Consider the following 11,519-nt stretch of genomic DNA (forward strand, 5'->3'; position numbering starts at 1 on the left):
TCCGCTATATATAACATTGTTTTTGATATTTCTATTCTTTGTTGTATGTGTGGACTTCCTGGGCACACATATGACGACTCTGGTCTTATTTTAAAAGCCAGGGTGTGACAGGAATGGTATCAGAGCAATGTTGACTGTAGGACGTATGCCTAGATAGCACTGGTCGATTTCTAAAGCTTATTTTGCTATAAAACTATTTTCTCATCCCTTGTCTCTTTGACTCTGACTATTTTCTCAACCTTGTCATGTTGTATCCCCTCCTTGAATAACTTCCTTTGAGCTATTTCTATTAATCTCCTTGGCTTTTGTTTAGTTGTTTTACTTAAGTCTTCAAAACTTATTTTATTCCAAAATTTGATGGCTCTTCATCATCTCGAACTTACCTTTTTAGGATGACCACCACTGTTGAAGAAGCACGTGTAGTATCGTTGATGTGATGTGTGCTTGTTTTGCTTGGTTTGTTGTTTGTGTGTTGTCTTTGTTCTAGTGTTTTGATGGAGTTCTGGAAGAAGACGTTTAGAGATTAGCTCAATCTCTGTTAAGTGGGGTAGTGATCTCTCTTATCCTATCCATCTATTGTCAATCTTGATCCTCTCCACCTATTTTTTTTCTCTCACTTCATGCTCTTTGTCCATATTACTCTAGCTCATTCTACTATTGCCTAATGTCAGATGATTGATCCAAGTGGTGACATCAATGGAAAAGAATATTGGTGATCCGAGTCAACCAATGACTTCTGCAACACAATTGAGCAGTGAAGAGATGATAACTTGGCAATCCCAAATCCTAGAGATGGCAGCTGATCATATGGCTAGACTCCAGAAGCTTTTGACACTACAATCTTTACTTCTCCAAGGCGACATTGAAGAAGCTTACACCAAATGTCAGGAAGACCCAACTATGCTACCCTTGTCCCTAGTAAACAACGAGAAGCCCTTGTTTACACAAGATCAAGTACTAAGTGGAGTGGAACCACATAAAGTTTATCAGCTATATTCAGAGAAGAACATGACCGAAACTCAGGAAGAAGCAATGAAGCGACAAGTCGTAGAAGCCTGGAAGAACATGAAAGCTAAGAAAGATGGTATTAATGAGGCACTTGGGGTTCAAGAGCCGTGTAATTGCTGCAGATATTATGGTTTACCGTGCCTTCAGAAAAAGTCAAGCGAAGGAAAGGTAGAAGTACCCCAGGATCAACAAACTGAAGGTAACAAGAAAAGGAAGGCAATCTCCCTAGAGCCACTATTAAGTGTTGAGCCAAATCTAAGTTCTACATGGCAGTTAGATTTAGCTCCAAACTCTCATCAGACACATTCATACCTTGAAGAATTAGATGCCCCTTCAGCTACACTTGCTATGCCAGAGATATGCCTAGATGGATGGACCATCACCTATACAGAATATCAGCCTCGAAAGAGTAATCAAGCTAAGAAGCGAAATAGTGAAGAGACTCCATTGAAGGTAAACCCTCAGAACCAACAAGTTAGTAGCACTTCAGTTACTCCTGGCACATCAATTCAAGGAGCTCAATGTCAGGATAACACCTATGGTAAAATGGTTAGCAATGCTTGTTACCAGTGTCACGAAGAGGGACATCACAAGAAACATTGTCCAAAGAAGTACCCAGTTCGTGACTATGTTAATGGTAGATTGAACCATGTGGATCTGTGTACTGCTCGTGAAGCACAAAATGTGGTGTTTGGATCAATTCTAGTCAATTCAACTCCTGCCACTGTTTTGTTTGACTCAAGTTCTTCACATTCTTTCATCTCAAACAAATGTGTTGCCGATCATAAGTTGCTTAAGTTGGAAATGAAGAAACCCATACTGGTCAAATCACCAAGAGGAAAGATAAGAGCAACCTACATGTGCCCAAAAGTCAGTCTTGACATAAAAGGTGCAAATTTTGAGGTGAATCTTATAGTTTTGGAATCAATGGAGATTGATATCGTTCTTGGAAGAGGGTGGTTAACTGCTTGTCATGGAGAGATTGATTGTACCCGACACTCAGTATCCCTAACCACCCCATCAGGAGACAGGTTCGTGTATGAAGGCACTCAACCTCACCCGAAGGATTAAAGGACTAATGGAAGGATTGTACCGACAACGAGGTAGTTCAAAAGGAATGTGGACCTTATAGAGAGGCAATATTTACTCAACATCAGATGTGGAGTAGATTGTATTAGGACACACAGATAGATTTGAATCAGTCAAGGAAATATGTAACACTTATGAAGTCAGCGATGGCTTTTAGCTTATAATGATTTTGTCTTCAGGTCGCTAGTAATCTTCCTTGTAAAATGAGATGTCTTGTTCATTGGACTTTATCATTCTTAATCTCCTAATATGAGTTATGAGTTGGTTGTCAAGATGTTTAGTCTATTTGTGGTAACCATGGAATCTTGGGCGAAGCACCTAGTGCTGTCCCAACATCGAGTGGTAGTGCTTACCCGTGAAGTGATCTTAAACATTCCATGCAGAACGAGTTGACAACCTTTGTGCAGTTCTCTCTGCAATATTTCCCCAACACTGCAAGTGGTATGAGAAATTTACTTAGGATCCATCTATGGAGACCATAGAGAAGCATTAGAGAAGCATCAAGTGTCCTAGGAAGAGTGGTGCTTGTTGACCTGTCAAAGCAAGGCATAGGAAACCAGTCCCAAGATAAGATGTATTATTTTACTTTGGAATATTTGATGGATTATCACGTGACAAAATGTAGAACCCGAAGATCAAATGAAAACCATACCGATATATGGTCAATCTTAATAGACCCCTTGGGTTGCTTTTCTAGATAGTGTTCAAGAACCTTCTCCTAGATAACCTTACCGACTTTTGGCTTCAGTCTTGCACCTTTTCTGAGATAACTGAGATTATCTCACTCTATCTTTTCCCACCATTGTGTTGTTTGTCACCCTGTTTCTCCGAAATCCCCAGATGTGCAGTGTGTTGTCAAACTGATAACCCCTGACGAAAAAAAAATTGAAGACTATATTGACAGGATTTTGGAAGATAAGCTAACACTTGGTTTAAGTGGGGTAGCGTCTGCTACGATCATCACTCTCGAAAATCTTTAATCATAAAGACATGGAGAACTATATATTGATCATTATCATTCTCGCAATGAACCCTTATCAATTTTTCTATCATGTGATCTTTGATCCTACGTCTCATAGGACTACAAAATATTAAGCGTGAAGACTGGAAAATAAATTTAAGTCTCCCTCGTCAACTTTTGCTAATTCTTTATCCTTTCATCTACTATCTTATACATATCCAGAATCGAGGAAATTGTGAGTACTATAGTATCTATCTTTGTCTCCTATGTGTTATCTCCTGTTAACCTTGGCTTTTTGCCCTTGCAATTTATCGTAATACAGGATCCAAAGATCAATTTCTATCTCATATGTTTATCTTTCTTTGTCTTCAAATCTGTAGCATACTCTATACCCTTTATGTCTATCTTTAATCCTTTGATCACATCTTGAAAGTCTCGAAACAACTTCGATGATCTACTTTATCTTTCTCTCTAGTTTCTTCAAATCTCGGGACGAGATTTATGTTAAGTGGGGTAGATCTATAACACTCCAAAATTTTTAATTTTGGATTGTTATTAGAAAATACTAAATTAAATAAGAATTTAAATTTTTCTAAAATATTCCAAGATTTATTTAGTTATTGAATTCAAAAAGAGAGAAAATTGTGTAATTTTTAAAACTTTTATAAAATTAAGTGAAGGGTGTTATGTTTGCTGTTGTGTGCTTTTGTGCCCTAGCTTTGTTTAGCTTGTGTGTGAAAAATGAATTTCAAAATTGCTAGCGAGAATTTTTAGGTCCTTTTGGTTTCTGAAAAAAAATAATATATAAAACACTAAAAGTCCTATTCGAAAACTAAATTTGTTTTGAGTCGAAAATGATTTAAAAATATGATCTTAGGAAAATGTGCTTTGTTTTCAAAAGTATTAAAGAAAACAAGCTCCTAAATAACCTCAAATTAGGAATTCAAACAGGGTGTTGAAATAGGTTTAGTAAAATAGTTTAGAAATCAATCTTTATAAAAAGAAAAGCGTTTATTTTTTTTCTCCAACGTGGGCCGACCACCCCTCCCTCGGCCCACCTTCCCACTCCCCCCTCTCTCCCATACGCCAGCGGCCCACCCCGCCAGGCCGCGGCCCAGCGCCCCGCCTCGGCCCGCTAGCAGCGTGCACCCGCTGCCACGCGGGGCCCACTTGTCGGTCGCTCCAAGCGGCTGACGCTGCGGACCCACGCGTCAGCCGCGTCTCCCTCCTCTCGCCGCACATCTCGGACACCGCTGCCGCCGTCGATTCGAGCCTGTGCGCGCTCCTCGAGGTTCCCCGCGGCCTATAAAGGCCCTGCACTAGGCTCCGCGCCCCCTGGAACCCTAGCGAAGCCCCGCCGCCACGCTAGCCCTAGCCGCGAGCCGCTACCACCGCCGCCGTCGAGCGAAGGTCCCCTCCACCGTCGATCTCCGCCTCCTCTACATCTCCGTCGACACGAACACCTGCCCGAGCTTCTCCATCGCGCAAGGAACTCAGTGGTGCCCCTGGTTCGCCTCCTCCCCCTTCTCTTTGCCCCGCGCGCGCTCACCGAAGCGAGCCACCGCCGCCGAATCGCTCCGCCGCGTGCGCAGCCGCCTCCGGCCTGCGTCGGTGGACGTGGACCCCTGCATCGGGTTCGCGACGTCGAGCCGCACCCGCCCATGTCCTCGCTTCGACCAGTCGTGCGCCGTAGCCCCTGCACCGCCCAACTCCGGCGAGCCTCCACCGCGCGCCACCGCGGGGAGCGCCGCTCCGGCGACCTCCTCCCTCTGGAGTCGCCAGATCCGTCCAATCCGCGATCATCGGCCCACATTAGATCCGGGCACCGGTCAAATGAGACGGTCAACGTGGCCGACGTGGCAGCCCCGTCAGCGCCACGCAAGCGCCACGTCAGCGCCACGTGGTGCCACGCAAGCGAAGACTGGGTCAACCAGTCAAGAAGCGGTCAGCCCTGGCCGTTTTGCAAAGCGCCCCCTGCAGTTTTTGGTAATAAACCCGCAGTCCACTGCAGTTCAAAACTAATTAGATCTAGGTCCTGTTTTTTTCAGTTTAACCCCTGGCGCCACTGGTATTTGTATATTTAATCCAAATTGCGTTTTTAATTCTGTTTTAATTATTTAAAATACAAAAATTAGTTCTGTGTAATCACGGTTTTGCCACTGACCTAGTTTTGGCCATAAAATCCACGTTTTAACTCCGATTGAGGCCGTTCTTGTCGCGTTAGTTTCGTATCGTCGTAAGCTACGCTTTAGCAGTAATAGTTACCTCGTTTGACCATTTAGGTTTTCACCATAAATACAAAATGATTAATGACTAACTAAATGCCCGTTTAATCTACAAAAGCAATTTGTTTATAACTTTAGTTCTCGTAAATAAATATTAATGTTATTAATACCAACATAAATACCTTTTTAATTGTGATCTAGTTAATCTGATCTCATATCATAAATGCCTTGTTTAACTTATAACACAAATTCCTTGTTTTCTAATTATAAATAGTAAAGTGACTTAAATGATGTAGAATGGTTCGTAATTTGGTTATGACTAAAGTTTAACTCCAACTTTTATAATTCTTTTATAATTTGGTCAACTCAACTTTCAGATATTTCTTTGAATAATCCATCACCTGTTTTCTTAAAATACGATCAACGTATAGTCGTCTTTTCCGTTTCGCTTCGAACCTCGAAAGTCGTGTCCGTTTAACGATAGCTCCGTTCTCAATCGTTCTTGCGTTGTCACGATCGTAGCAATAAGTCGTGTCGTTTAGTGCGCTCTTTCTAAGCTTTTCTTTTGATTGATGCTTGTTCTTAGTCATGATTGTTTGTTTGTCTGTTTGTGTTGCTTGGTTGCTACGAGTAGAAGAAGCGTGGTTCATCAATAGTGAAGACCAGGAGCTGAGGACCGACAGTCGAAGCAGAAGTTGGAGATCACAAGAAGGAAGTCAAAGATTTCTGAGCAGTTAAACACTGGAAATTAAGGCAAGTGCAGACACCCTTTGATCATATTGTACCTATGAACTTTAAATACATTTACTTTCCATTGCATGTATCTTAATACTGCAAACCCTAAGGACATGACTAGTCTTCTACTATATTCCTTATATACCTGGGTTTATACATGGGTAGTATAGTGAACAGTAGATATGCTTAGTTGCTCTACTCATCTAATCTATATAATAATAAAAATAATGATCTTGCTTAATAAATTCTTCAATGATGATAAATGATTAAATGATGAACAATGGTCACTTCGGTGATGGAGATGTTGCGGTGCTTGCGAGCATCGTGGTTTGGTTGAGGACAGGGGGAGCGGGTACCGTTGGTGGTCCGGTTTGCCGGGCGTACCCGTCTCTGCTCTCCGTAAGGACTTAGTCAGGGAGCGGCCCCCTGGGACTTACAGTGCAGCTCCAAGCTATATGGGCTCTGGCTTGACTAATTAGCAGGACCTCCACTGGTAGGGTGTTACTTTCCGGGTAGGCGTAAGGAATGTAGCTTGGGTATTCATATTAAGAGGTCGGTCAGTTCGGGGTCCCATTGCTATGGGCACGACTGCCGCGCGCCCCGGCAAAAACTTACGAGTGGCATCCTATTAGTTGGACCCTGTGAAAGGTCTCGTAGTGAGACCCTGCCTGCTCACCTTGGCAGTGTTTTGGGGAGTCATGACCCCGGGCAAATGGGAATCACGACTTGGAGTGAACGTGCACACCTCTGCAGAGTGTAAAACTGATATATCAGCCGTGCTCACGGTCACGAGCGGCCCAGACCCTCACTTGATGAGCAAATTGGATTCACTGGATACTTGGAGGCGAAATTTGGTTGAGGTTGCTACCTCGTGCTTTGGCGGAATGGCTATTCCGTGTTGGCAGGATTGCTATCCTGTGTTCTAAATTGGGATTGCTATCCCATGACCTTAATGGGGTTGCTACCCCGAGTTACTATCTGAGGTTGCTACCTCGGTAATAATTATAATGATGATTCATAAAATTGTTAATATACTTTCATCTAATTAAGGGTTGGGATGCTTTACCCATATTTAGTAATAGGTTGTTTTAATAATAGAGTTGTAATAAAAGTTTACCAACTTAAAAGCTCACCTGCAGTTAAACAGTGTCAGCTTTTCCTTTGATCAAGCCTTGCATGTCATTATACTTTCCGCCTGTACTTGTTGAGTTCGACATGAACTCACCCTTGCTATTTCCCCCACACCCCAGTGTGTAGTAAAGTGCTGCTCAGAAGAAGGGTATAGATGCTATGGAGTTTTCTAGAGGCTTATCAGAAGTGCTTGGCGTACGGAGCCCCCAGTCAGCCGTCTCTGAGAAGATTGGAGCCTAAGAAGTTTAGCTACTGTTTCCGCGTACTCTGATATTTTGTAAGTGTTATTATAAATATGTTTTCCGCTATATATAACATTGTTTTTGATATTTCTATTCTTTGTTGTATGTGTGGACTTCCTGGGCACACATATGACGACTCTGGTCTTATTTTAAAAGCCAGGGTGTGACAGATATCCCATCACATTTCATGTCCTCACGCACATCAACAAAATGGTGCCGCCGAACGCAAACATCGACACATTGTCGAGGTCGGCCTCACTCTTTTAGCCCATGCTTCTATGCCTCTTAAATTTTGGGATGAGGCATTCATCACAGCTGTCTTTCTTATTAATCGACTACCCACCAAAGTCATAGACCACGACACACCTCATGAACGTCTTCATGGACAAGCTCCTGACTATATGTTTCTTCGCACCTTTGGATGTGCATGTTGGCCCAACCTTCGACCTTTTAATCCTCGAAAGCTTGAGTTTCGATCAAAAAAATGTGTATTTCTTGGTTACAGTAACCATCATAAAGGGTTCAAATGTCTTGAGCCCACTACTGGTCGCATTTATATTTCCCGTGATGTGGTGTTTGATGAACATCTATTTCCATTTTCCAAACTTCATCCTAATGCGGGTGCCCAACTCCGTGCAGAGCTTACCCTTCTACCTGATATCCTTCTCATCCCGTTACCTCACTCAAGTACTTGATCAGTGTGTGAGTTCTTCATTACCTACTAACTCATCATCAAATTCTACTGGAGAATTGATGACTGCAGGTGAAACAAGCACATGCACAAATGGGATCGGCTTCCTCTCCGGATCGCTGACGACCTCAGGCGCAGCTGCGAGTCTATCAGGCCCTCCTCCAACCAATGGAGATGCGGCCTTGTCAGGGCCAACCGCTGACCCCGTCGCATCCGATCCATCTTCGTCGCAGCAGCATGCAGCTGCCCAACCAGATTCGACCATGGACTCTGGAACGCCTATTTCTGGACTCGGTGGTGCTTCGTCGCAACATCATGCGGTCGCACAACAAAATTTGGCCTCAGAGTTTGGAATGCCTATTCCTGGACTTGGTGCAGCTTCATCGCAGCAGCATGCGGCCGCACAACCAAATTTGGCCGTGGAGTCTGGTGCGTCTATTCCTGAACTTGGTGCGGCTCCTACATGCACGTCTGCACCGACTCCCTCTATTCCAGTACCACCTCGTCCTGCCACTCGTTCTCAGCATGGAATTGTGCAGCCTAAGCGCCGCACTGACGGCACGGTCCGCTAGTGTAACCTTGCCACGACGAAGAGCCATCGTCTGTTGATGATGCCATGCAAGATAAACGTTGGTCTTTGGCTATGGATGAAGAACATAGTGCTCTTCTCAATAATCACACTTGGCATTTGGTCCCACCTCCACGTGGCAAGAATGTCATTGGATGCAAATGGGTGTACAAGATCAAAAAGAGAGCTGATGGTCAAGTTGAACGGTACAAGGCGCGTTTGGTGGCCAAAGGTTATCGACAACGCTATGGTCTTGACTATGAGGACACTTTCAGTCCGGTTGTCAAAGCTGCAACAATTCGCATTGGTTTGGCTGTAGCTCTATCCAGAGGATGGTCTCTTCGCCAATTGGATGTCAAAAATGCTTTTCTTCATGGTGTCCTTCAAGAGGAAGTGTATATGCATCAACCACCTGGCTATGTTGACTCCAAGTATCCAGGCGATGTTTGCAAACTAGACAAAGCTATTTATGGCCTAAAGCAAGCTCCTCGAGCATGGCATGCTCGTCTTTGTGCAAAACTTGAGTCTCTTGGATTTGTTCCTTCCAAGGCAGATGCATCACTCTTCTACTTCAACAAGGGACGGTACACTCTATTTGTCCTTGTTTATGTTGATGATATTATAGTAGCTAGTTCATCTCCCGATGCTACCAAGGCCTTGCTTGTTGATCTGCAACATGACTTTGCACTTAAAGACTTAGGTGACCTTCATTATTTCTTGGGCATCGAAGTCAAGAGGGGAAACACTAGTATGCTTCTCACCCAAGAGAGATATGCCACAGAGGTACTAAAACGATCTGGTATGGACAAGTGTCATCCTGTTGATACACCACTGTGCAGCTCAGAGAAACTAAGTATAGAAGATGGGAACAAACTTGGATCTGAAGATGCTACTAAGTACCGTAGTGTGGTAGGAGCATTGCAATATTTAACCCTAACAAGACCAGATATATCCTTCGCAGTAAACAAGGTATGTCAGTTCTTACATTCACCTACCACTATACATTGGAGCGTTGTTAAAAGGATCCTGAGGTACATCAAAGGGACCACCAAACTTGGCATTAAGCTTAGCAAATCTGAATCCATGTTAGTAAGTGCCTTCTCAGATGCTGATTGGGCCGGTTGTGTGGATGACCGAAATCTACTGGAGGTTTTGCTGTATTTCTTGGCAACAACCTGATTTCTTGGACTGCTAAAAAGCAACCAACAGTGTCAAGATCAAGCACTGAAGCTGAATATAAAGCACTCGCCAATGCAACTGCAGAAATAATATGGGTCCAGAAGTTGTTGAATGAACTTGGGGTTAGGCACCCACCTAGAGCACGACTATGGTGTGATAATCTACGTGCAACCTACCTTTCTGCAAATCCAATTTTTCATGCACGAACAAAGCATATCGAAATAGACTTTCACTTTGTCAAAGAAAGGGTGGCACAAAAATTACTAGAAGTCAGGTTTATCTCAACTGGAGATCAGTTAGCTGATGGCTTCACCAAAGCATTACCAGTAATCAAATTGAAGAAATTTAGAGACAATCTCAACCTCCAAAGTGGCTGAGATTGAGGGAGGATGTTAGAATATAGTAGCTGAAAATAGTGTGTGTGTTAGCGGTGCATGTTAGTGTGTTGAATATGTTAGAAGCATGACACATGGCACAATATTCAGCAGTATTGAATAGACGCCATACATGCATAGGCTAGAAGAGCTTGTAGATTAAGTCAAGTCTTTATTGTAAACGATCTCCATGTACAGCCACGAAGGGGGCTTTTCTCTTCACTATATAAACACGGAACCGGGAACCAGGATGGTCATCCCGTTACCTCCTATTTCTATACATAGTCCAATCAAGCTGCATTTCGGCTGCTGCTATCATATATATTATTGCCTGCCGGAATACCTCACTATCGCCTGCGTTTAGGTAGCTAGTGTAGCATCCTACCTGACCAATCGCGAGTTCAGAACAAAGACCCTGTGTGGGGATATAAAAATTAGAATGTTCACTGCATCCTGTGTGTGTGCTTTTCGTTCACTGTATGGTATGGTCTTATAAATCAATAAAATTAGCCGGCACGTGCCTGTTGTCTGAGAAGGGCAAAGGGCAAGGTAATGTAATGTAACGGCACACGGGTCCAGCATGAGCCGGCACAGTTGGTAGAATAGAGGCACATGGTTTTTGTGCGTCTCTGGTCTCATGCACAAACCTGCTGTCTGATGAACAGCGCGCTCATATCATTGGCACGACACCAGCAGTTCAAAAGTACACCCATAACAGTGTCCTCCCTGTGCTGGCTCCATTTGCTATTGCACGGGCTTAATAGTGACCAGACTTGAGTCGCCAAAAGTGTGTTCACACGAGAAAACTGAACACACACAGAGAGATCAAGGGCTTCGGGCTTCATCAACCAGATCTCAGAGATTACTCGGTAGATAGAAGAAACAGCGTGCGTCCTGATGACACCGACGCCGTTGCAACGTCTCGGTTGAAGCCCAAATAGGAACCGGCGGCGAAGCCCAAATAGGCCGAGACAGGCTGGAAGAGAAGCGCCTGTTTTGCCATGGTTGGGCCGGCGACGGGAGTGGATGACTTTGGATGCGTACCACGGCAGCGGACACTCCCTTTGAGCTTTGACGGTCGCTGAACTGTGAACAGGAGAACAAGGTCTTGTTCAAAACAACTTGTTGCTGTCGGCACTGCCAAGGTGTTCATTTTCCCATGCACATATCGACGCGATCGGAGTTGTTGACAGCAGTTGTGGATGAAAGTGTCCACGAGTCATGCATGACCGGGCCCGATAGCAGTGGCCAGAGGCGCGCGAAGGAAGCGCAAGGCGGAACAGCGCGCGGCGGGCCGTGCGTGCGTGACGGAGCCA

The sequence above is a fragment of the Sorghum bicolor genome, chromosome 10 (assembly GCF_000003195.3).
Source record: "Sorghum bicolor cultivar BTx623 chromosome 10, Sorghum_bicolor_NCBIv3, whole genome shotgun sequence".
NCBI lineage: Eukaryota > Viridiplantae > Streptophyta > Magnoliopsida > Poales > Poaceae > Sorghum > Sorghum bicolor.